The sequence below is a fragment of the Microcebus murinus genome, unplaced genomic scaffold (genome assembly GCF_040939455.1).
Source record: "Microcebus murinus isolate Inina unplaced genomic scaffold, M.murinus_Inina_mat1.0 scaf043_hap2_Mmur4.0, whole genome shotgun sequence".
NCBI lineage: Eukaryota > Metazoa > Chordata > Mammalia > Primates > Cheirogaleidae > Microcebus > Microcebus murinus.
In genome coordinates, this window is record NW_027438989.1 from 129893 (window position 1) to 153830 (window position 23938).

The 23938-nt window shown below is 62.7% G+C and overlaps 6 pseudogenes; all 6 read right to left on the reverse strand.

The window, feature by feature from the left end:
- Positions 1-1413: 1413 nt before the first annotated feature.
- Positions 1414-1532, reverse strand: LOC142868832 (uncharacterized; annotated as a pseudogene).
- A 3835-nt stretch (positions 1533-5367) lies between these two features.
- Positions 5368-5486, reverse strand: LOC142868833 (uncharacterized; annotated as a pseudogene).
- Positions 5487-9335: 3849 nt separating this feature from the next.
- On the reverse strand, positions 9336-9454 carry LOC142868835 (uncharacterized; annotated as a pseudogene).
- Positions 9455-13303: 3849 nt separating this feature from the next.
- On the reverse strand, positions 13304-13422 carry LOC142868836 (uncharacterized; annotated as a pseudogene).
- Positions 13423-17271: 3849 nt separating this feature from the next.
- Positions 17272-17390, reverse strand: LOC142868838 (uncharacterized; annotated as a pseudogene).
- A 3849-nt stretch (positions 17391-21239) lies between these two features.
- LOC142868839 (uncharacterized) lies at positions 21240-21358 on the reverse strand (annotated as a pseudogene).
- Between the last annotated feature and the right edge of the window lie 2580 nt (positions 21359-23938).

Consider the following 23938-nt stretch of genomic DNA (forward strand, 5'->3'; position numbering starts at 1 on the left):
GGTTAGGGTTAGTGTCAGGGCACAAGTCACAATCGCAAAGACCTGGAAGCCACCCGAGTGCCCATCGACCCACGAGTGGGTAAATAAAATGTGGCGCGTGGACACCACGGAGTGCTATTCGGCTATGAGGAGCAGCGGTGAGGGGGCACCTCTCGTGGTTCTCCTGGCCAGAGCTGGAACCCGTTCCAGTAAGCCAAGTATCCCAAGAATGGACACACGAGCACCACGTGCTCGCGCTCACCAGCAAATGGGTACGAACCCATGGACACCTAAGTGGACACAGAGGAATCACCTTCTTCGGGTGGGTGTCGGGCGGGTGGGGGGAGGGGATGGGCATACACATCCATTAGGAATGGGGTGGGTACGCACCGACTGGGGGATGGGCGCACTTGAAGCTCTGACCCGAGGGGGGAGGCTGGGAGAGGGCAACGCACCCGTCCTTAACATTGGTGCCCCCACAATATGCTGGAACAACATGAGGGGTAAATGAATAAGAACACGGGGGGGGGGGGAGGGGGGCACGGGCAACACATGTCACCTTAATACTTGGACTCCCATCATCTGCTTGAAAAGAGAGAGAAAAGAAAATGCAATAATAGAGATAAGAGACACTTTTTAAAAATAATGAATCCGGCCGGGCGCTGTGGCTCACGCCTGTAATCCTAGCTCTTGGGAGGCCGAGGCGGGCGGATTGCTCAAGGTCAGGAGTTCAAAACCAGCCTGAGCAAGAGCGAGACCCCGTCTCTACTATAAATAGAAAGAAATTAATTGGCCAACTGATATATATATAAAAAATTAGCGGGGCATGGTGGCGCATGCCTGCAGTCCCAGCTACCCGGGAGGCTGAGGCAGAAGGATCACTCGAGCCCAGGAGTTTGAAGTTGCTGTGAGCTAGGCTGACGCCACGGCACTCACTCTAGCCTGGGCAACAAACCGAGACTCTGTCTCAAAAAAAAAAAAAAAAAAAATGAATCCGAAGAGAAAAGTAAAAGGAGGCCTGTGGAGCAGGTCTGGGTGTGACTCCGGATCCCCGAACATCAGGTGCCACCACCAAAGATTCCTACGTGTAGCCCATAGAACCCCAAAAGCAACGGGAGGAGTTCTGGTCACATACTCCCTCAAAATGACATCCTGGCCTTCTTCTGGAACTCCCTCCCCTCTCAGACTCTCAAGGTTTCCTCCAGCGTGTCGGCTCCCACAGAGCAGACCTTTGGTCTGAGACCTGACAGTCCAGAAGCCACGCATGCTGCCGCGTGGCGGCGGTGTCACGGCTCGGGACAAGAGGAGGCCCCACGGTGCGGGCTGGGGCGCCAGGCACCGCGGCGGGCGCTGAGGGTGGGGGTCACCCCCACCCCGGGCCGCCCCCGCACTCCCAGAAACGCGACAGAACCAGAGGCAAAAAAAAAAAGAAGAAGCCTACGGCACCCGGTATTCCCGGGCGGTCTCCCATCCAAGTTCTAACCAGGCCCGACCCTGCTTAGCTTCCGAGACCAGACGGGATCGGGCGCGTTCGGGGTGGTGTGGCCGTGGACGGCGGAGGGCGCCCCTGCCCCGCTCAAGAAGCCGAGCCTCTCTGCGCTTCCCCGCCGCCTCCTCCCGCCCCAGGCCCCGCGCCGGGTCGGGCCTGTTGAGTTCGCCGGCCGGGTCCCGCGGGCTCCGAGGGACGGGGGTGACGGGCGGGGCGGGCAGGGAGCGGCGGGCCGGGGTTGGGGGCTGTCTCTGTATACACACACACTCACACTCACACGCACTCACTCACTCACACTCACACAAGATGCGCCTCCACGGCTGGACCCGCCAAGGTGGAGCCCTTCCAGCCCCCCTCCTCTCCTCGCCTGGCCTCCTTCACCTCCCCGCCCCCCACCCCCAGCGCGCCGGGGCCGCTGACTGCGCACGGGCGGGAGGGGCGGGGCGCTCGCCCTTTGACCCCAGCCAGGGGCGGCCCTCCCCCACAACCCCTTTCAGCTGCGCCCCCCACCCTGTGGCCCGGCGGCCGCCTATTCCCCCGGGCCAGGGCTGGGGCACAGCGCACGGGGGAGGGGAGCCAGTGTATGGGGCGTCTCTCTCTCTCTCTCGGGATGTGTCCCATGGGTGGGGTGGGGTGGCGTGGTTTGTGGGGCGCTGAAGAAATCAGTCCCCTCCATCTCCTCCCTCTGGAAAACACCCAAGCCCTTGGAGAACTGCCCGCACCTCTACCTACCGTGGGGGCCGGGACCCTCCTCTGTGTCCTCCTGTGGCCCAGTCCAAGGGGCCTGGGCCTGGCCGGGGCTGCATTGGACCCCGACCACCCTGGCGTGTGGACTCGCTAAAAATTGGCGATTAGATATTGGATTCCAGCGTCATTGAGGTCATTTCACTAATGAGTGCACCGCAAAGAGTTTCCTAATCCATCTGTGAGGGTGGCAACCGAAAGAGAATTTTAGAGCTGACAGAATAGGCGAGGAAAGGCATAGGAGATTTCCACACCCAGTAAGGAAGCCTTTCCCGAAGTGGAAGAAAGAAAGGAGCAAACAGAGACACCGGTAGCCCGCCCGGATCAGAGTCTGCCCCTGAGAGAAAGTACCCTGACCAGGTTCACCCGTGGGTGGGTCGCGAGCTAGCGGCATTCAGAAGAGCGAGGCCCGCAGTCTGTGCAGAAGACACCTGCACTCGGGTGTGTGTGGCGGCACAATTCACAAGCAGCTCCAGATGTTAAACCAAGGAGAAGCCAGGGAGTTCCCAACGCCCCAGGTGTCCTCAGCCCACGACTGGCTGCTGTGGGAATGCGAAGCCCGGCTCCTTGTCTCAGAGCGGGGCAACCAGGAGGTGTGATGTCCACCCCGGGGTTCCCAGGAGGATCAGACTGAAGCTGGGACTTGGCCTGAAAGTGTCCCCTCGCATGGCCACCCCCTTCCCCTTCCTGCTCCTCTACTCCTGGTGCCCCTCCATCCAGGGGCCAGACCTTAAAGAGTCACCCGCAAGAGAATCCTGGTCCCAAAGGAGCCTTCTGGGGGACCCCTGCTGAGAGAGGTTGTGGGCATGGCCCGCTGGGGCTCTGCCCGACCCAGGGCTGAGAGATGCAACCTCCCAGCTCTGGGTCCCTGCAGGAAGTGTTGGCAAGCACAGGGCCAGTCCTCCAAAGGCCCAGGTGCAGGGAGCCCAGGCCAAGCAGCCTGTGGAAGAAGCCACATGCTGTGCCACCCCGGGGAACACGACTGCAGGCCCGGGCCCTTCCCACCTCCTCCTCCTCCTCCTCCTCCTCCTCCTCCTCCCACCCCGCCCCCGCCCCCGCCCCCACATGGCACAGGGCCCAGAGACACCTCAGACACTTGCTACCCAAAGTGCAAAGGGCATCAGTTGCTCCTCCAAACCCCCCCCCAGCCCAGCAGACCGCGTTGTCCAGCCAGCCCCCGGGCCTCCCTGGGGTGCCCAGCACAAAAGTGCAGACACCCACCGGACCCTCAATCTCAGTTTTCGGATGTTTTTGCCACTCTGAGGACCCGCAGGCCAGCTGGGCCTTCTGGCAGGACAGAGAGCCCCGGAATCCGGAATCCGACGTGGAGAGCTGGGTGTACGTCCCCATGAGGAGGCGGTCCCCACCTCCGCGGCTATCCCCTTGCGGGGAGCGGCAGCCGCGGGGCCTCAGAGAAGACACCAGGCTGGGCCCCCACGGCACAGCGGGAGCACGTCCCCCGCAGGCCACTTAGCGACGGCGGCCAGCCGGCGGACGGTTGGGTTGCGCGAGACGCTGCGGCCGCCCTGCTACCGGGTTCCTGGGAGGGCGTCCTGGAACCAGCGTCCACACCAAGCCCTTGGAAGGCCCAGGCCACGGAGGAGCCCCGTCAGGCAGGGGCCGAGGACGGTGACGGCCCGGGCGGGGAGGAGCGTGTCAGGCAGGGGCAGAGGACGGTGACAGGTGATAGGCCGGGCGGGAAGGAGTCAGTCAGGCAGGGGCCGTGGAGGAGACGGGCTGGGTAAGGGTTAGGGTTAGTGTCAGGGCACAAGTCACAATCGCAAAGACCTGGAAGCCACCCGAGTGCCCATCGACCCACGAGTGGGTAAATAAAATGTGGCGCGTGGACACCACGGAGTGCTATTCGGCTATGAGGAGCAGCGGTGAGGGGGCACCTCTCGTGGTTCTCCTGGCCAGAGCTGGAACCCGTTCCAGTAAGCCAAGTATCCCAAGAATGGACACACGAGCACCACGTGCTCGCGCTCACCAGCAAATGGGTACGAACCCATGGACACCTAAGTGGACACAGAGGAATCACCTTCTTCGGGTGGGTGTCGGGCGGGTGGGGGGAGGGGATGGGCATACACATCCATTAGGAATGGGGTGGGTACGCACCGACTGGGGGATGGGCGCACTTGAAGCTCTGACCCGAGGGGGGAGGCTGGGAGAGGGCAACGCACCCGTCCTTAACATTGGTGCCCCCACAATATGCTGGAACAACATGAGGGGTAAATGAATAAGAACACGGGGGGGGGAGGGGGGCACGGGCAACACATGTCACCTTAATACTTGGACTCCCATCATCTGCTTGAAAAGAGAGAGAAAAGAAAATGCAATAATAGAGATAAGAGACACTTTTTAAAAATAATGAATCCGGCCGGGCGCTGTGGCTCACGCCTGTAATCCTAGCTCTTGGGAGGCCGAGGCGGGCGGATTGCTCAAGGTCAGGAGTTCAAAACCAGCCTGAGCAAGAGCGAGACCCCGTCTCTACTATAAATAGAAAGAAATTAATTGGCCAACTGATATATATATAAAAAATTAGCGGGGCATGGTGGCGCATGCCTGCAGTCCCAGCTACCCGGGAGGCTGAGGCAGAAGGATCACTCGAGCCCAGGAGTTTGAAGTTGCTGTGAGCTAGGCTGACGCCACGGCACTCACTCTAGCCTGGGCAACAAACCGAGACTCTGTCTCAAAAAAAAAAAAAAAAAAATGAATCCGAAGAGAAAAGTAAAAGGAGGCCTGTGGAGCAGGTCTGGGTGTGACTCCGGATCCCCGAACATCAGGTGCCACCACCAAAGATTCCTACGTGTAGCCCATAGAACCCCAAAAGCAACGGGAGGAGTTCTGGTCACATACTCCCTCAAAATGACATCCTGGCCTTCTTCTGGAACTCCCTCCCCTCTCAGACTCTCAAGGTTTCCTCCAGCGTGTCGGCTCCCACAGAGCAGACCTTTGGTCTGAGACCTGACAGTCCAGAAGCCACGCATGCTGCCGCGTGGCGGCGGTGTCACGGCTCGGGACAAGAGGAGGCCCCACGGTGCGGGCTGGGGCGCCAGGCACCGCGGCGGGCGCTGAGGGTGGGGGTCACCCCCACCCCGGGCCGCCCCCGCACTCCCAGAAACGCGACAGAACCAGAGGCAAAAAAAAAAAGAAGAAGCCTACGGCACCCGGTATTCCCGGGCGGTCTCCCATCCAAGTTCTAACCAGGCCCGACCCTGCTTAGCTTCCGAGACCAGACGGGATCGGGCGCGTTCGGGGTGGTGTGGCCGTGGACGGCGGAGGGCGCCCCTGCCCCGCTCAAGAAGCCGAGCCTCTCTGCGCTTCCCCGCCGCCTCCTCCCGCCCCAGGCCCCGCGCCGGGTCGGGCCTGTTGAGTTCGCCGGCCGGGTCCCGCGGGCTCCAAGGGACGGGGGTGACGGGCGGGGCGGGCAGGGAGCGGCGGGCCGGGGTTGGGGGCTGTCTCTGTATACACACACACTCACACTCACACGCACTCACTCACTCACACTCACACAAGATGCGCCTCCACGGCTGGACCCGCCAAGGTGGAGCCCTTCCAGCCCCCCTCCTCTCCTCGCCTGGCCTCCTTCACCTCCCCGCCCCCCACCCCCAGCGCGCCGGGGCCGCTGACTGCGCACGGGCGGGAGGGGCGGGGCGCTCGCCCTTTGACCCCAGCCAGGGGCGGCCCTCCCCCACAACCCCTTTCAGCTGCGCCCCCCACCCTGTGGCCCGGCGGCCGCCTATTCCCCCGGGCCAGGGCTGGGGCACAGCGCACGGGGGAGGGGAGCCAGTGTATGGGGCGTCTCTCTCTCTCTCTCGGGATGTGTCCCATGGGTGGGGTGGGGTGGCGTGGTTTGTGGGGCGCTGAAGAAATCAGTCCCCTCCATCTCCTCCCTCTGGAAAACACCCAAGCCCTTGGAGAACTGCCCGCACCTCTACCTACCGTGGGGACCGGGACCCTCCTCTGTGTCCTCCTGTGGCCCAGTCCAAGGGGCCTGGGCCTGGCCGGGGCTGCATTGGACCCCGACCACCCTGGCGTGTGGACTCGCTAAAAATTGGCGATTAGATATTGGATTCCAGCGTCATTGAGGTCATTTCACTAATGAGTGCACCGCAAAGAGTTTCCTAATCCATCTGTGAGGGTGGCAACCGAAAGAGAATTTTAGAGCTGACAGAATAGGCGAGGAAAGGCATAGGAGATTTCCACACCCAGTAAGGAAGCCTTTCCCGAAGTGGAAGAAAGAAAGGAGCAAACAGAGACACCGGTAGCCCGCCCGGATCAGAGTCTGCCCCTGAGAGAAAGTACCCTGACCAGGTTCACCCGTGGGTGGGTCGCGAGCTAGCGGCATTCAGAAGAGGGAGGCCCGCAGTCTGTGCAGAAGACACCTGCACTCGGGTGTGTGTGGCGGCACAATTCACAAGCAGCTCCAGATGTTAAACCAAGGAGAAGCCAGGGAGTTCCCAACGCCCCAGGTGTCCTCAGCCCACGACTGGCTGCTGTGGGAATGCGAAGCCCGGCTCCTTGTCTCAGAGCGGGGCAACCAGGAGGTGTGATGTCCACCCCGGGGTTCCCAGGAGGATCAGACTGAAGCTGGGACTTGGCCTGAAAGTGTCCCCTCGCATGGCCACCCCCTTCCCCTTCCTGCTCCTCTACTCCTGGTGCCCCTCCATCCAGGGGCCAGACCTTAAAGAGTCACCCGCAAGAGAATCCTGGTCCCAAAGGAGCCTTCTGGGGGACCCCTGCTGAGAGAGGTTGTGGGCATGGCCCGCTGGGGCTCTGCCCGACCCAGGGCTGAGAGATGCAACCTCCCAGCTCTGGGTCCCTGCAGGAAGTGTTGGCAAGCACAGGGCCAGTCCTCCAAAGGCCCAGGTGCAGGGAGCCCAGGCCAAGCAGCCTGTGGAAGAAGCCACATGCTGTGCCACCCCGGGGAACAGGACTGCAGGCCCGGGCCCTTCCCACCTCCTCCTCCTCCTCCTCCTCCTCCTCCTTCTCCTCCTCCTCCTCCCACCCCGCCCCCGCCCCCGCCCCCACATGGCACAGGGCCCAGAGACACCTCAGACACTTGCTACCCAAAGTGCAAAGGGCATCAGTTGCTCCTCCAAACCCCCCCCCAGCCCAGCAGACCGCGTTGTCCAGCCAGCCCCCGGGCCTCCCTGGGGTGCCCAGCACAAAAGTGCAGACACCCACCGGACCCTCAATCTCAGTTTTCGGATGTTTTTGCCACTCTGAGGACCCGCAGGCCGGCTGGGCCTTCTGGCAGGACAGAGAGCCCCGGAATCCGGAATCCGACGTGGAGAGCTGGGTGTACGTCCCCATGAGGAGGCGGTCCCCACCTCCGCGGCTATCCCCTTGCGGGGAGCGGCAGCCGCGGGGCCTCAGAGAAGACACCAGGCTGGGCCCCCACGGCACAGCGGGAGCACGTCCCCCGCAGGCCACTTAGCGACGGCGGCCAGCCGGCGGACGGTTGGGTTGCGCGAGACGCTGCGGCCGCCCTGCTACCGGGTTCCTGGGAGGGCGTCCTGGAACCAGCGTCCACACCAAGCCCTTGGAAGGCCCAGGCCACGGAGGAGCCCCGTCAGGCAGGGGCCGAGGACGGTGACGGCCCGGGCGGGGAGGAGCGTGTCAGGCAGGGGCAGAGGACGGTGACAGGTGATAGGCCGGGCGGGAAGGAGTCAGTCAGGCAGGGGCCGTGGAGGAGACGGGCTGGGTAAGGGTTAGGGTTAGTGTCAGGGCACAAGTCACAATCGCAAAGACCTGGAAGCCACCCGAGTGCCCATCGACCCACGAGTGGGTAAATAAAATGTGGCGCGTGGACACCACGGAGTGCTATTCGGCTATGAGGAGCAGCGGTGAGGGGGCACCTCTCGTGGTTCTCCTGGCCAGAGCTGGAACCCGTTCCAGTAAGCCAAGTATCCCAAGAATGGACACACGAGCACCACGTGCTCGCGCTCACCAGCAAATGGGTACGAACCCATGGACACCTAAGTGGACACAGAGGAATCACCTTCTTCGGGTGGGTGTCGGGCGGGTGGGGGGAGGGGATGGGCATACACATCCATTAGGAATGGGGTGGGTACGCACCGACTGGGGGATGGGCGCACTTGAAGCTCTGACCCGAGGGGGGAGGCTGGGAGAGGGCAACGCACCCGTCCTTAACATTGGTGCCCCCACAATATGCTGGAACAACATGAGGGGTAAATGAATAAGAACACGGGGGGGGGGAGGGGGGCACGGGCAACACATGTCACCTTAATACTTGGACTCCCATCATCTGCTTGAAAAGAGAGAGAAAAGAAAATGCAATAATAGAGATAAGAGACACTTTTTAAAAATAATGAATCCGGCCGGGCGCTGTGGCTCACGCCTGTAATCCTAGCTCTTGGGAGGCCGAGGCGGGCGGATTGCTCAAGGTCAGGAGTTCAAAACCAGCCTGAGCAAGAGCGAGACCCCGTCTCTACTATAAATAGAAAGAAATTAATTGGCCAACTGATATATATATAAAAAATTAGCGGGGCATGGTGGCGCATGCCTGCAGTCCCAGCTACCCGGGAGGCTGAGGCAGAAGGATCACTCGAGCCCAGGAGTTTGAAGTTGCTGTGAGCTAGGCTGACGCCACGGCACTCACTCTAGCCTGGGCAACAAACCGAGACTCTGTCTCAAAAAAAAAAAAAAAAAAAATGAATCCGAAGAGAAAAGTAAAAGGAGGCCTGTGGAGCAGGTCTGGGTGTGACTCCGGATCCCCGAACATCAGGTGCCACCACCAAAGATTCCTACGTGTAGCCCATAGAACCCCAAAAGCAACGGGAGGAGTTCTGGTCACATACTCCCTCAAAATGACATCCTGGCCTTCTTCTGGAACTCCCTCCCCTCTCAGACTCTCAAGGTTTCCTCCAGCGTGTCGGCTCCCACAGAGCAGACCTTTGGTCTGAGACCTGACAGTCCAGAAGCCACGCATGCTGCCGCGTGGCGGCGGTGTCACGGCTCGGGACAAGAGGAGGCCCCACGGTGCGGGCTGGGGCGCCAGGCACCGCGGCGGGCGCTGAGGGTGGGGGTCACCCCCACCCCGGGCCGCCCCCGCACTCCCAGAAACGCGACAGAACCAGAGGCAAAAAAAAAAAGAAGAAGCCTACGGCACCCGGTATTCCCGGGCGGTCTCCCATCCAAGTTCTAACCAGGCCCGACCCTGCTTAGCTTCCGAGACCAGACGGGATCGGGCGCGTTCGGGGTGGTGTGGCCGTGGACGGCGGAGGGCGCCCCTGCCCCGCTCAAGAAGCCGAGCCTCTCTGCGCTTCCCCGCCGCCTCCTCCCGCCCCAGGCCCCGCGCCGGGTCGGGCCTGTTGAGTTCGCCGGCCGGGTCCCGCGGGCTCCAAGGGACGGGGGTGACGGGCGGGGCGGGCAGGGAGCGGCGGGCCGGGGTTGGGGGCTGTCTCTGTATACACACACACTCACACTCACACGCACTCACTCACTCACACTCACACAAGATGCGCCTCCACGGCTGGACCCGCCAAGGTGGAGCCCTTCCAGCCCCCCTCCTCTCCTCGCCTGGCCTCCTTCACCTCCCCGCCCCCCACCCCCAGCGCGCCGGGGCCGCTGACTGCGCACGGGCGGGAGGGGCGGGGCGCTCGCCCTTTGACCCCAGCCAGGGGCGGCCCTCCCCCACAACCCCTTTCAGCTGCGCCCCCCACCCTGTGGCCCGGCGGCCGCCTATTCCCCCGGGCCAGGGCTGGGGCACAGCGCACGGGGGAGGGGAGCCAGTGTATGGGGCGTCTCTCTCTCTCTCTCGGGATGTGTCCCATGGGTGGGGTGGGGTGGCGTGGTTTGTGGGGCGCTGAAGAAATCAGTCCCCTCCATCTCCTCCCTCTGGAAAACACCCAAGCCCTTGGAGAACTGCCCGCACCTCTACCTACCGTGGGGACCGGGACCCTCCTCTGTGTCCTCCTGTGGCCCAGTCCAAGGGGCCTGGGCCTGGCCGGGGCTGCATTGGACCCCGACCACCCTGGCGTGTGGACTCGCTAAAAATTGGCGATTAGATATTGGATTCCAGCGTCATTGAGGTCATTTCACTAATGAGTGCACCGCAAAGAGTTTCCTAATCCATCTGTGAGGGTGGCAACCGAAAGAGAATTTTAGAGCTGACAGAATAGGCGAGGAAAGGCATAGGAGATTTCCACACCCAGTAAGGAAGCCTTTCCCGAAGTGGAAGAAAGAAAGGAGCAAACAGAGACACCGGTAGCCCGCCCGGATCAGAGTCTGCCCCTGAGAGAAAGTACCCTGACCAGGTTCACCCGTGGGTGGGTCGCGAGCTAGCGGCATTCAGAAGAGGGAGGCCCGCAGTCTGTGCAGAAGACACCTGCACTCGGGTGTGTGTGGCGGCACAATTCACAAGCAGCTCCAGATGTTAAACCAAGGAGAAGCCAGGGAGTTCCCAACGCCCCAGGTGTCCTCAGCCCACGACTGGCTGCTGTGGGAATGCGAAGCCCGGCTCCTTGTCTCAGAGCGGGGCAACCAGGAGGTGTGATGTCCACCCCGGGGTTCCCAGGAGGATCAGACTGAAGCTGGGACTTGGCCTGAAAGTGTCCCCTCGCATGGCCACCCCCTTCCCCTTCCTGCTCCTCTACTCCTGGTGCCCCTCCATCCAGGGGCCAGACCTTAAAGAGTCACCCGCAAGAGAATCCTGGTCCCAAAGGAGCCTTCTGGGGGACCCCTGCTGAGAGAGGTTGTGGGCATGGCCCGCTGGGGCTCTGCCCGACCCAGGGCTGAGAGATGCAACCTCCCAGCTCTGGGTCCCTGCAGGAAGTGTTGGCAAGCACAGGGCCAGTCCTCCAAAGGCCCAGGTGCAGGGAGCCCAGGCCAAGCAGCCTGTGGAAGAAGCCACATGCTGTGCCACCCCGGGGAACACGACTGCAGGCCCGGGCCCTTCCCACCTCCTCCTCCTCCTCCTCCTCCTCCTCCTTCTCCTCCTCCTCCTCCCACCCCGCCCCCGCCCCCGCCCCCACATGGCACAGGGCCCAGAGACACCTCAGACACTTGCTACCCAAAGTGCAAAGGGCATCAGTTGCTCCTCCAAACCCCCCCCCAGCCCAGCAGACCGCGTTGTCCAGCCAGCCCCCGGGCCTCCCTGGGGTGCCCAGCACAAAAGTGCAGACACCCACCGGACCCTCAATCTCAGTTTTCGGATGTTTTTGCCACTCTGAGGACCCGCAGGCCGGCTGGGCCTTCTGGCAGGACAGAGAGCCCCGGAATCCGGAATCCGACGTGGAGAGCTGGGTGTACGTCCCCATGAGGAGGCGGTCCCCACCTCCGCGGCTATCCCCTTGCGGGGAGCGGCAGCCGCGGGGCCTCAGAGAAGACACCAGGCTGGGCCCCCACGGCACAGCGGGAGCACGTCCCCCGCAGGCCACTTAGCGACGGCGGCCAGCCGGCGGACGGTTGGGTTGCGCGAGACGCTGCGGCCGCCCTGCTACCGGGTTCCTGGGAGGGCGTCCTGGAACCAGCGTCCACACCAAGCCCTCTTGGAAGGCCCAGGCCACGGAGGAGCCCCGTCAGGCAGGGGCCGAGGACGGTGACGGCCCGGGCGGGGAGGAGCGTGTCAGGCAGGGGCAGAGGACGGTGACAGGTGATAGGCCGGGCGGGAAGGAGTCAGTCAGGCAGGGGCCGTGGAGGAGACGGGCTGGGTAAGGGTTAGGGTTAGTGTCAGGGCACAAGTCACAATCGCAAAGACCTGGAAGCCACCCGAGTGCCCATCGACCCACGAGTGGGTAAATAAAATGTGGCGCGTGGACACCACGGAGTGCTATTCGGCTATGAGGAGCAGCGGTGAGGGGGCACCTCTCGTGGTTCTCCTGGCCAGAGCTGGAACCCGTTCCAGTAAGCCAAGTATCCCAAGAATGGACACACGAGCACCACGTGCTCGCGCTCACCAGCAAATGGGTACGAACCCATGGACACCTAAGTGGACACAGAGGAATCACCTTCTTCGGGTGGGTGTCGGGCGGGTGGGGGGAGGGGATGGGCATACACATCCATTAGGAATGGGGTGGGTACGCACCGACTGGGGGATGGGCGCACTTGAAGCTCTGACCCGAGGGGGGAGGCTGGGAGAGGGCAACGCACCCGTCCTTAACATTGGTGCCCCCACAATATGCTGGAACAACATGAGGGGTAAATGAATAAGAACACGGGGGGGGGAGGGGGGCACGGGCAACACATGTCACCTTAATACTTGGACTCCCATCATCTGCTTGAAAAGAGAGAGAAAAGAAAATGCAATAATAGAGATAAGAGACACTTTTTAAAAATAATGAATCCGGCCGGGCGCTGTGGCTCACGCCTGTAATCCTAGCTCTTGGGAGGCCGAGGCGGGCGGATTGCTCAAGGTCAGGAGTTCAAAACCAGCCTGAGCAAGAGCGAGACCCCGTCTCTACTATAAATAGAAAGAAATTAATTGGCCAACTGATATATATATAAAAAATTAGCGGGGCATGGTGGCGCATGCCTGCAGTCCCAGCTACCCGGGAGGCTGAGGCAGAAGGATCACTCGAGCCCAGGAGTTTGAAGTTGCTGTGAGCTAGGCTGACGCCACGGCACTCACTCTAGCCTGGGCAACAAACCGAGACTCTGTCTCAAAAAAAAAAAAAAAAAAATGAATCCGAAGAGAAAAGTAAAAGGAGGCCTGTGGAGCAGGTCTGGGTGTGACTCCGGATCCCCGAACATCAGGTGCCACCACCAAAGATTCCTACGTGTAGCCCATAGAACCCCAAAAGCAACGGGAGGAGTTCTGGTCACATACTCCCTCAAAATGACATCCTGGCCTTCTTCTGGAACTCCCTCCCCTCTCAGACTCTCAAGGTTTCCTCCAGCGTGTCGGCTCCCACAGAGCAGACCTTTGGTCTGAGACCTGACAGTCCAGAAGCCACGCATGCTGCCGCGTGGCGGCGGTGTCACGGCTCGGGACAAGAGGAGGCCCCACGGTGCGGGCTGGGGCGCCAGGCACCGCGGCGGGCGCTGAGGGTGGGGGTCACCCCCACCCCGGGCCGCCCCCGCACTCCCAGAAACGCGACAGAACCAGAGGCAAAAAAAAAAAGAAGAAGCCTACGGCACCCGGTATTCCCGGGCGGTCTCCCATCCAAGTTCTAACCAGGCCCGACCCTGCTTAGCTTCCGAGACCAGACGGGATCGGGCGCGTTCGGGGTGGTGTGGCCGTGGACGGCGGAGGGCGCCCCTGCCCCGCTCAAGAAGCCGAGCCTCTCTGCGCTTCCCCGCCGCCTCCTCCCGCCCCAGGCCCCGCGCCGGGTCGGGCCTGTTGAGTTCGCCGGCCGGGTCCCGCGGGCTCCAAGGGACGGGGGTGACGGGCGGGGCGGGCAGGGAGCGGCGGGCCGGGGTTGGGGGCTGTCTCTGTATACACACACACTCACACTCACACGCACTCACTCACTCACACTCACACAAGATGCGCCTCCACGGCTGGACCCGCCAAGGTGGAGCCCTTCCAGCCCCCCTCCTCTCCTCGCCTGGCCTCCTTCACCTCCCCGCCCCCCACCCCCAGCGCGCCGGGGCCGCTGACTGCGCACGGGCGGGAGGGGCGGGGCGCTCGCCCTTTGACCCCAGCCAGGGGCGGCCCTCCCCCACAACCCCTTTCAGCTGCGCCCCCCACCCTGTGGCCCGGCGGCCGCCTATTCCCCCGGGCCAGGGCTGGGGCACAGCGCACGGGGGAGGGGAGCCAGTGTATGGGGCGTCTCTCTCTCTCTCTCGGGATGTGTCCCATGGGTGGGGTGGGGTGGCGTGGTTTGTGGGGCGCTGAAGAAATCAGTCCCCTCCATCTCCTCCCTCTGGAAAACACCCAAGCCCTTGGAGAACTGCCCGCACCTCTACCTACCGTGGGGACCGGGACCCTCCTCTGTGTCCTCCTGTGGCCCAGTCCAAGGGGCCTGGGCCTGGCCGGGGCTGCATTGGACCCCGACCACCCTGGCGTGTGGACTCGCTAAAAATTGGCGATTAGATATTGGATTCCAGCGTCATTGAGGTCATTTCACTAATGAGTGCACCGCAAAGAGTTTCCTAATCCATCTGTGAGGGTGGCAACCGAAAGAGAATTTTAGAGCTGACAGAATAGGCGAGGAAAGGCATAGGAGATTTCCACACCCAGTAAGGAAGCCTTTCCCGAAGTGGAAGAAAGAAAGGAGCAAACAGAGACACCGGTAGCCCGCCCGGATCAGAGTCTGCCCCTGAGAGAAAGTACCCTGACCAGGTTCACCCGTGGGTGGGTCGCGAGCTAGCGGCATTCAGAAGAGGGAGGCCCGCAGTCTGTGCAGAAGACACCTGCACTCGGGTGTGTGTGGCGGCACAATTCACAAGCAGCTCCAGATGTTAAACCAAGGAGAAGCCAGGGAGTTCCCAACGCCCCAGGTGTCCTCAGCCCACGACTGGCTGCTGTGGGAATGCGAAGCCCGGCTCCTTGTCTCAGAGCGGGGCAACCAGGAGGTGTGATGTCCACCCCGGGGTTCCCAGGAGGATCAGACTGAAGCTGGGACTTGGCCTGAAAGTGTCCCCTCGCATGGCCACCCCCTTCCCCTTCCTGCTCCTCTACTCCTGGTGCCCCTCCATCCAGGGGCCAGACCTTAAAGAGTCACCCGCAAGAGAATCCTGGTCCCAAAGGAGCCTTCTGGGGGACCCCTGCTGAGAGAGGTTGTGGGCATGGCCCGCTGGGGCTCTGCCCGACCCAGGGCTGAGAGATGCAACCTCCCAGCTCTGGGTCCCTGCAGGAAGTGTTGGCAAGCACAGGGCCAGTCCTCCAAAGGCCCAGGTGCAGGGAGCCCAGGCCAAGCAGCCTGTGGAAGAAGCCACATGCTGTGCCACCCCGGGGAACAGGACTGCAGGCCCGGGCCCTTCCCACCTCCTCCTCCTCCTCCTCCTCCTCCTCCTTCTCCTCCTCCTCCTCCCACCCCGCCCCCGCCCCCGCCCCCACATGGCACAGGGCCCAGAGACACCTCAGACACTTGCTACCCAAAGTGCAAAGGGCATCAGTTGCTCCTCCAAACCCCCCCCCAGCCCAGCAGACCGCGTTGTCCAGCCAGCCCCCGGGCCTCCCTGGGGTGCCCAGCACAAAAGTGCAGACACCCACCGGACCCTCAATCTCAGTTTTCGGATGTTTTTGCCACTCTGAGGACCCGCAGGCCGGCTGGGCCTTCTGGCAGGACAGAGAGCCCCGGAATCCGGAATCCGACGTGGAGAGCTGGGTGTACGTCCCCATGAGGAGGCGGTCCCCACCTCCGCGGCTATCCCCTTGCGGGGAGCGGCAGCCGCGGGGCCTCAGAGAAGACACCAGGCTGGGCCCCCACGGCACAGCGGGAGCACGTCCCCCGCAGGCCACTTAGCGACGGCGGCCAGCCGGCGGACGGTTGGGTTGCGCGAGACGCTGCGGCCGCCCTGCTACCGGGTTCCTGGGAGGGCGTCCTGGAACCAGCGTCCACACCAAGCCCTTGGAAGGCCCAGGCCACGGAGGAGCCCCGTCAGGCAGGGGCCGAGGACGGTGACGGCCCGGGCGGGGAGGAGCGTGTCAGGCAGGGGCAGAGGACGGTGACAGGTGATAGGCCGGGCGGGAAGGAGTCAGTCAGGCAGGGGCCGTGGAGGAGACGGGCTGGGTAAGGGTTAGGGTTAGTGTCAGGGCACAAGTCACAATCGCAAAGACCTGGAAGCCACCCGAGTGCCCATCGACCCACGAGTGGGTAAATAAAATGTGGCGCGTGGACACCACGGAGTGCTATTCGGCTATGAGGAGCAGCGGTGAGGGGGCACCTCTCGTGGTTCTCCTGGCCAGAGCTGGAACCCGTTCCAGTAAGCCAAGTATCCCAAGAATGGACACACGAGCACCACGTGCTCGCGCTCACCAGCAAATGGGTACGAACCCATGGACACCTAAGTGGACACAGAGGAATCACCTTCTTCGGGTGGGTGTCGGGCGGGTGGGGGGAGGGGATGGGCATACACATCCATTAGGAATGGGGTGGGTACGCACCGACTGGGGGATGGGCGCACTTGAAGCTCTGACCCGAGGGGGGAGGCTGGGAGAGGGCAACGCACCCGTCCTTAACATTGGTGCCCCCACAATATGCTGGAACAACATGAGGGGTAAATGAATAAGAACACGGGGGGGGGGAGGGGGGCACGGGCAACACATGTCACCTTAATACTTGGACTCCCATCATCTGCTTGAAAAGAGAGAGAAAAGAAAATGCAATAATAGAGATAAGAGACACTTTTTAAAAATAATGAATCCGGCCGGGCGCTGTGGCTCACGCCTGTAATCCTAGCTCTTGGGAGGCCGAGGCGGGCGGATTGCTCAAGGTCAGGAGTTCAAAACCAGCCTGAGCAAGAGCGAGACCCCGTCTCTACTATAAATAGAAAGAAATTAATTGGCCAACTGATATATATATAAAAAATTAGCGGGGCATGGTGGCGCATGCCTGCAGTCCCAGCTACCCGGGAGGCTGAGGCAGAAGGATCACTCGAGCCCAGGAGTTTGAAGTTGCTGTGAGCTAGGCTGACGCCACGGCACTCACTCTAGCCTGGGCAACAAACCGAGACTCTGTCTCAAAAAAAAAAAAAAAAAAAATGAATCCGAAGAGAAAAGTAAAAGGAGGCCTGTGGAGCAGGTCTGGGTGTGACTCCGGATCCCCGAACATCAGGTGCCACCACCAAAGATTCCTACGTGTAGCCCATAGAACCCCAAAAGCAACGGGAGGAGTTCTGGTCACATACTCCCTCAAAATGACATCCTGGCCTTCTTCTGGAACTCCCTCCCCTCTCAGACTCTCAAGGTTTCCTCCAGCGTGTCGGCTCCCACAGAGCAGACCTTTGGTCTGAGACCTGACAGTCCAGAAGCCACGCATGCTGCCGCGTGGCGGCGGTGTCACGGCTCGGGACAAGAGGAGGCCCCACGGTGCGGGCTGGGGCGCCAGGCACCGCGGCGGGCGCTGAGGGTGGGGGTCACCCCCACCCCGGGCCGCCCCCGCACTCCCAGAAACGCGACAGAACCAGAGGCAAAAAAAAAAAGAAGAAGCCTACGGCACCCGGTATTCCCGGGCGGTCTCCCATCCAAGTTCTAACCAGGCCCGACCCTGCTTAGCTTCCGAGACCAGACGGGATCGGGCGCGTTCGGGGTGGTGTGGCCGTGGACGGCGGAGGGCGCCCCTGCCCCGCTCAAGAAGCCGAGCCTCTCTGCGCTTCCCCGCCGCCTCCTCCCGCCCCAGGCCCCGCGCCGGGTCGGGCCTGTTGAGTTCGCCGGCCGGGTCCCGCGGGCTCCAAGGGACGGGGGTGACGGGCGGGGCGGGCAGGGAGCGGCGGGCCGGGGTTGGGGGCTGTCTCTGTATACACACACACTCACACTCACACGCACTCACTCACTCACACTCACACAAGATGCGCCTCCACGGCTGGACCCGCCAAGGTGGAGCCCTTCCAGCCCCCCTCCTCTCCTCGCCTGGCCTCCTTCACCTCCCCGCCCCCCACCCCCAGCGCGCCGGGGCCGCTGACTGCGCACGGGCGGGAGGGGCGGGGCGCTCGCCCTTTGACCCCAGCCAGGGGCGGCCCTCCCCCACAACCCCTTTCAGCTGCGCCCCCCACCCTGTGGCCCGGCGGCCGCCTATTCCCCCGGGCCAGGGCTGGGGCACAGCGCACGGGGGAGGGGAGCCAGTGTATGGGGCGTCTCTCTCTCTCTCTCGGGATGTGTCCCATGGGTGGGGTGGGGTGGCGTGGTTTGTGGGGCGCTGAAGAAATCAGTCCCCTCCATCTCCTCCCTCTGGAAAACACCCAAGCCCTTGGAGAACTGCCCGCACCTCTACCTACCGTGGGGACCGGGACCCTCCTCTGTGTCCTCCTGTGGCCCAGTCCAAGGGGCCTGGGCCTGGCCGGGGCTGCATTGGACCCCGACCACCCTGGCGTGTGGACTCGCTAAAAATTGGCGATTAGATATTGGATTCCAGCGTCATTGAGGTCATTTCACTAATGAGTGCACCGCAAAGAGTTTCCTAATCCATCTGTGAGGGTGGCAACCGAAAGAGAATTTTAGAGCTGACAGAATAGGCGAGGAAAGGCATAGGAGATTTCCACACCCAGTAAGGAAGCCTTTCCCGAAGTGGAAGAAAGAAAGGAGCAAACAGAGACACCGGTAGCCCGCCCGGATCAGAGTCTGCCCCTGAGAGAAAGTACCCTGACCAGGTTCACCCGTGGGTGGGTCGCGAGCTAGCGGCATTCAGAAGAGGGAGGCCCGCAGTCTGTGCAGAAGACACCTGCACTCGGGTGTGTGTGGCGGCACAATTCACAAGCAGCTCCAGATGTTAAACCAAGGAGAAGCCAGGGAGTTCCCAACGCCCCAGGTGTCCTCAGCCCACGACTGGCTGCTGTGGGAATGCGAAGCCCGGCTCCTTGTCTCAGAGCGGGGCAACCAGGAGGTGTGATGTCCACCCCGGGGTTCCCAGGAGGATCAGACTGAAGCTGGGACTTGGCCTGAAAGTGTCCCCTCGCATGGCCACCCCCTTCCCCTTCCTGCTCCTCTACTCCTGGTGCCCCTCCATCCAGGGGCCAGACCTTAAAGAGTCACCCGCAAGAGAATCCTGGTCCCAAAGGAGCCTTCTGGGGGACCCCTGCTGAGAGAGGTTGTGGGCATGGCCCGCTGGGGCTCTGCCCGACCCAGGGCTGAGAGATGCAACCTCCCAGCTCTGGGTCCCTGCAGGAAGTGTTGGCAAGCACAGGGCCAGTCCTCCAAAGGCCCAGGTGCAGGGAGCCCAGGCCAAGCAGCCTGTGGAAGAAGCCACATGCTGTGCCACCCCGGGGAACAGGACTGCAGGCCCGGGCCCTTCCCACCTCCTCCTCCTCCTCCTCCTCCTCCTCCTTCTCCTCCTCCTCCTCCCACCCCGCCCCCGCCCCCGCCCCCACATGGCACAGGGCCCAGAGACACCTCAGACACTTGCTACCCAAAGTGCAAAGGGCATCAGTTGCTCCTCCAAACCCCCCCCCAGCCCAGCAGACCGCGTTGTCCAGCCAGCCCCCGGGCCTCCCTGGGGTGCCCAGCACAAAAGTGCAGACACCCACCGGACCCTCAATCTCAGTTTTCGGATGTTTTTGCCACTCTGAGGACCCGCAGGCCGGCTGGGCCTTCTGGCAGGACAGAGAGCCCCGGAATCCGGAATCCGACGTGGAGAGCTGGGTGTACGTCCCCATGAGGAGGCGGTCCCCACCTCCGCGGCTATCCCCTTGCGGGGAGCGGCAGCCGCGGGGCCTCAGAGAAGACACCAGGCTGGGCCCCCACGGCACAGCGGGAGCACGTCCCCCGCAGGCCACTTAGCGACGGCGGCCAGCCGGCGGACGGTTGGGTTGCGCGAGACGCTGCGGCCGCCCTGCTACCGGGTTCCTGGGAGGGCGTCCTGGAACCAGCGTCCACACCAAGCCCTTGGAAGGCCCAGGCCACGGAGGAGCCCCGTCAGGCAGGGGCCGAGGACGGTGACGGCCCGGGCGGGGAGGAGCGTGTCAGGCAGGGGCAGAGGACGGTGACAGGTGATAGGCCGGGCGGGAAGGAGTCAGTCAGGCAGGGGCCGTGGAGGAGACGGGCTGGGTAAGGGTTAGGGTTAGTGTCAGGGCACAAGTCACAATCGCAAAGACCTGGAAGCCACCCGAGTGCCCATCGACCCACGAGTGGGTAAATAAAATGTGGCGCGTGGACACCACGGAGTGCTATTCGGCTATGAGGAGCAGCGGTGAGGGGGCACCTCTCGTGGTTCTCCTGGCCAGAGCTGGAACCCGTTCCAGTAAGCCAAGTATCCCAAGAATGGACACACGAGCACCACGTGCTCGCGCTCACCAGCAAATGGGTACGAACCCATGGACACCTAAGTGGACACAGAGGAATCACCTTCTTCGGGTGGGTGTCGGGCGGGTGGGGGGAGGGGATGGGCATACACATCCATTAGGAATGGGGTGGGTACGCACCGACTGGGGGATGGGCGCACTTGAAGCTCTGACCCGAGGGGGGAGGCTGGGAGAGGGCAACGCACCCGTCCTTAACATTGGTGCCCCCACAATATGCTGGAACAACATGAGGGGTAAATGAATAAGAACACGGGGGGGGGGAGGGGGGCACGGGCAACACATGTCACCTTAATACTTGGACTCCCATCATCTGCTTGAAAAGAGAGAGAAAAGAAAATGCAATAATAGAGATAAGAGACACTTTTTAAAAATAATGAATCCGGCCGGGCGCTGTGGCTCACGCCTGTAATCCTAGCTCTTGGGAGGCCGAGGCGGGCGGATTGCTCAAGGTCAGGAGTTCAAAACCAGCCTGAGCAAGAGCGAGACCCCGTCTCTACTATAAATAGAAAGAAATTAATTGGCCAACTGATATATATATAAAAAATTAGCGGGGCATGGTGGCGCATGCCTGCAGTCCCAGCTACCCGGGAGGCTGAGGCAGAAGGATCACTCGAGCCCAGGAGTTTGAAGTTGCTGTGAGCTAGGCTGACGCCACGGCACTCACTCTAGCCTGGGCAACAAACCGAGACTCTGTCTCAAAAAAAAAAAAAAAAAAAATGAATCCGAAGAGAAAAGTAAAAGGAGGCCTGTGGAGCAGGTCTGGGTGTGACTCCGGATCCCCGAACATCAGGTGCCACCACCAAAGATTCCTACGTGTAGCCCATAGAACCCCAAAAGCAACGGGAGGAGTTCTGGTCACATACTCCCTCAAAATGACATCCTGGCCTTCTTCTGGAACTCCCTCCCCTCTCAGACTCTCAAGGTTTCCTCCAGCGTGTCGGCTCCCACAGAGCAGACCTTTGGTCTGAGACCTGACAGTCCAGAAGCCACGCATGCTGCCGCGTGGCGGCGGTGTCACGGCTCGGGACAAGAGGAGGCCCCACGGTGCGGGCTGGGGCGCCAGGCACCGCGGCGGGCGCTGAGGGTGGGGGTCACCCCCACCCCGGGCCGCCCCCGCACTCCCAGAAACGCGACAGAACCAGAGGCAAAAAAAAAAAGAAGAAGCCTACGGCACCCGGTATTCCCGGGCGGTCTCCCATCCAAGTTCTAACCAGGCCCGACCCTGCTTAGCTTCCGAGACCAGACGGGATCGGGCGCGTTCGGGGTGGTGTGGCCGTGGACGGCGGAGGGCGCCCCTGCCCCGCTCAAGAAGCCGAGCCTCTCTGCGCTTCCCCGCCGCCTCCTCCCGCCCCAGGCCCCGCGCCGGGTCGGGCCTGTTGAGTTCGCCGGCCGGGTCCCGCGGGCTCCAAGGGACGGGGGTGACGGGCGGGGCGGGCAGGGAGCGGCGGGCCGGGGTTGGGGGCTGTCTCTGTATACACACACACTCACACTCACACGCACTCACTCACTCACACTCACACAAGATGCGCCTCCACGGCTGGACCCGCCAAGGTGGAGCCCTTCCAGCCCCCCTCCTCTCCTCGCCTGGCCTCCTTCACCTCCCCGCCCCCCACCCCCAGCGCGCCGGGGCCGCTGACTGCGCACGGGCGGGAGGGGCGGGGCGCTCGCCCTTTGACCCCAGCCAGGGGCGGCCCTCCCCCACAACCCCTTTCAGCTGCGCCCCCCACCCTGTGGCCCGGCGGCCGCCTATTCCCCCGGGCCAGGGCTGGGGCACAGCGCACGGGGGAGGGGAGCCAGTGTATGGGGCGTCTGTCTCTCTCTCTCTCTCTCTCTCTCGGGATGTGTCCCATGGGTGGGGTGGGGTGGCGTGGTTTGTGGGGCGCTGAAGAAATCAGTCCCCTCCATCTCCTCCCTCTGGAAAACACCCAAGCCCTTGGAGAACTGCCCGCACCTCTACCTACCGTGGGGGCCGGGACCCTCCTCTGTGTCCTCCTGTGGCCCAGTCCAAGGGGCCTGGGCCTGGCCGGGGCTGCATTGGACCCCGACCACCCTGGCGTGTGGACTCGCTAAAAATTGGCGATTAGATATTGGATTCCAGCGTCATTGAGGTCATTTCACTAATGAGTGCACCGCAAAGAGTTTCCTAATCCATCTGTGAGGGTGGCAACCGAAAGAGAATTTTAGAGCTGACAGAATAGGCGAGGAAAGGCATAGGAGATTTCCACACCCAGTAAGGAAGCCTTTCCCGAAGTGGAAGAAAGAAAGGAGCAAACAGAGACACCGGTAGCCCGCCCGGATCAGAGTCTGCCCCTGAGAGAAAGTACCCTGACCAGGTTCACCCGTGGGTGGGTGGCGAGCTAGCGGCATTCAGAAGAGCGAGGCCCGCAGTCTGTGCAGAAGACACCTGCACTCGGGTGTGTGTGGCGGCACAATTCACAAGCAGCTCCAGATGTTAAACCAAGGAGAAGCCAGGGAGTTCCCAACGCCCCAGGTGTCCTCAGCCCACGACTGGCTGCTGTGGGAATGCGAAGCCCGGCTCCTTGTCTCAGAGCGGGGCAACCAGGAGGTGTGATGTCCACCCCGGGGTTCCCAGGAGGATCAGACTGAAGCTGGGACTTGGCCTGAAAGTGTCCCCTCGCATGGCCACCCCCTTCCCCTTCCTGCTCCTCTACTCCTGGTGCCCCTCCATCCAGGGGCCAGACCTTAAAGAGTCACCCGCAAGAGAATCCTGGTCCCAAAGGAGCCTTCTGGGGGACCCCTGCTGAGAGAGGTTGTGGGCATGGCCCGCTGGGGCTCTGCCCGACCCAGGGCTGAGAGATGCAACCTCCCAGCTCTGGGTCCCTGCAGGAAGTGTTGGCAAGCACAGGGCCAGTCCTCCAAAGGCCCAGGTGCAGGGAGCCCAGGCCAAGCAGCCTGTGGAAGAAGCCACATGCTGTGCCACCCCGGGGAACAGGACTGCAGGCCCGGGCCCTTCCCACCTCCTCCTCCTCCTCCTCCTCCTCCTCCTTCTCCTCCTCCTCCTCCCACCCCGCCCCCGCCCCCGCCCCCACATGGCACAGGGCCCAGAGACACCTCAGACACTTGCTACCCAAAGTGCAAAGGGCATCAGTTGCTCCTCCAAACCCCCCCCCAGCCCAGCAGACCGCGTTGTCCAGCCAGCCCCCGGGCCTCCCTGGGGTGCCCAGCACAAAAGTGCAGACACCCACCGGACCCTCAATCTCAGTTTTCGGATGTTTTTGCCACTCTGAGGACCCGCAGGCCAGCTGGGCCTTCTGGCAGGACAGAGAGCCCCGGAATCCGGAATCCGACGTGGAGAGCTGGGTGTACGTCCCCATGAGGAGGTGGTCCCCACCTCCGCGGCTATCCCCTTGCGGGGAGCGGCAGCCGCGGGGCCTCAGAGAAGACACCAGGCTGGGCCCCCACGGCACAGCGGGAGCACGTCCCCCGCAGGCCACTTAGCGACGGCGGCCAGCCGGCGGACGGTTGGGTTGCGCGAGACGCTGCGGCCGCCCTGCTACCGGGTTCCTGGGAGGGCGTCCTGGAACCAGCGTCCACACCAAGCCCTTGGAAGGCCCAGGCCACGGAGGAGCCCCGTCAGGCAGGGGCCGAGGACGGTGACGGCCCGGGCGGGGAGGAGCGTGTCAGGCAGGGGCAGAGGACGGTGACAGGTGATAGGCCGGGCGGGAAGGAGTCAGTCAGGCAGGGGCCGTGGAGGAGACGGGCTGGGTAAGGGTTAGGGTTAGTGTCAGGGCACAAGTCACAATCGCAAAGACCTGGAAGCCACCCGAGTGCCCATCGACCCACGAGTGGGTAAATAAAATGTGGCGCGTGGACACCACGGAGTGCTATTCGGCTATGAGG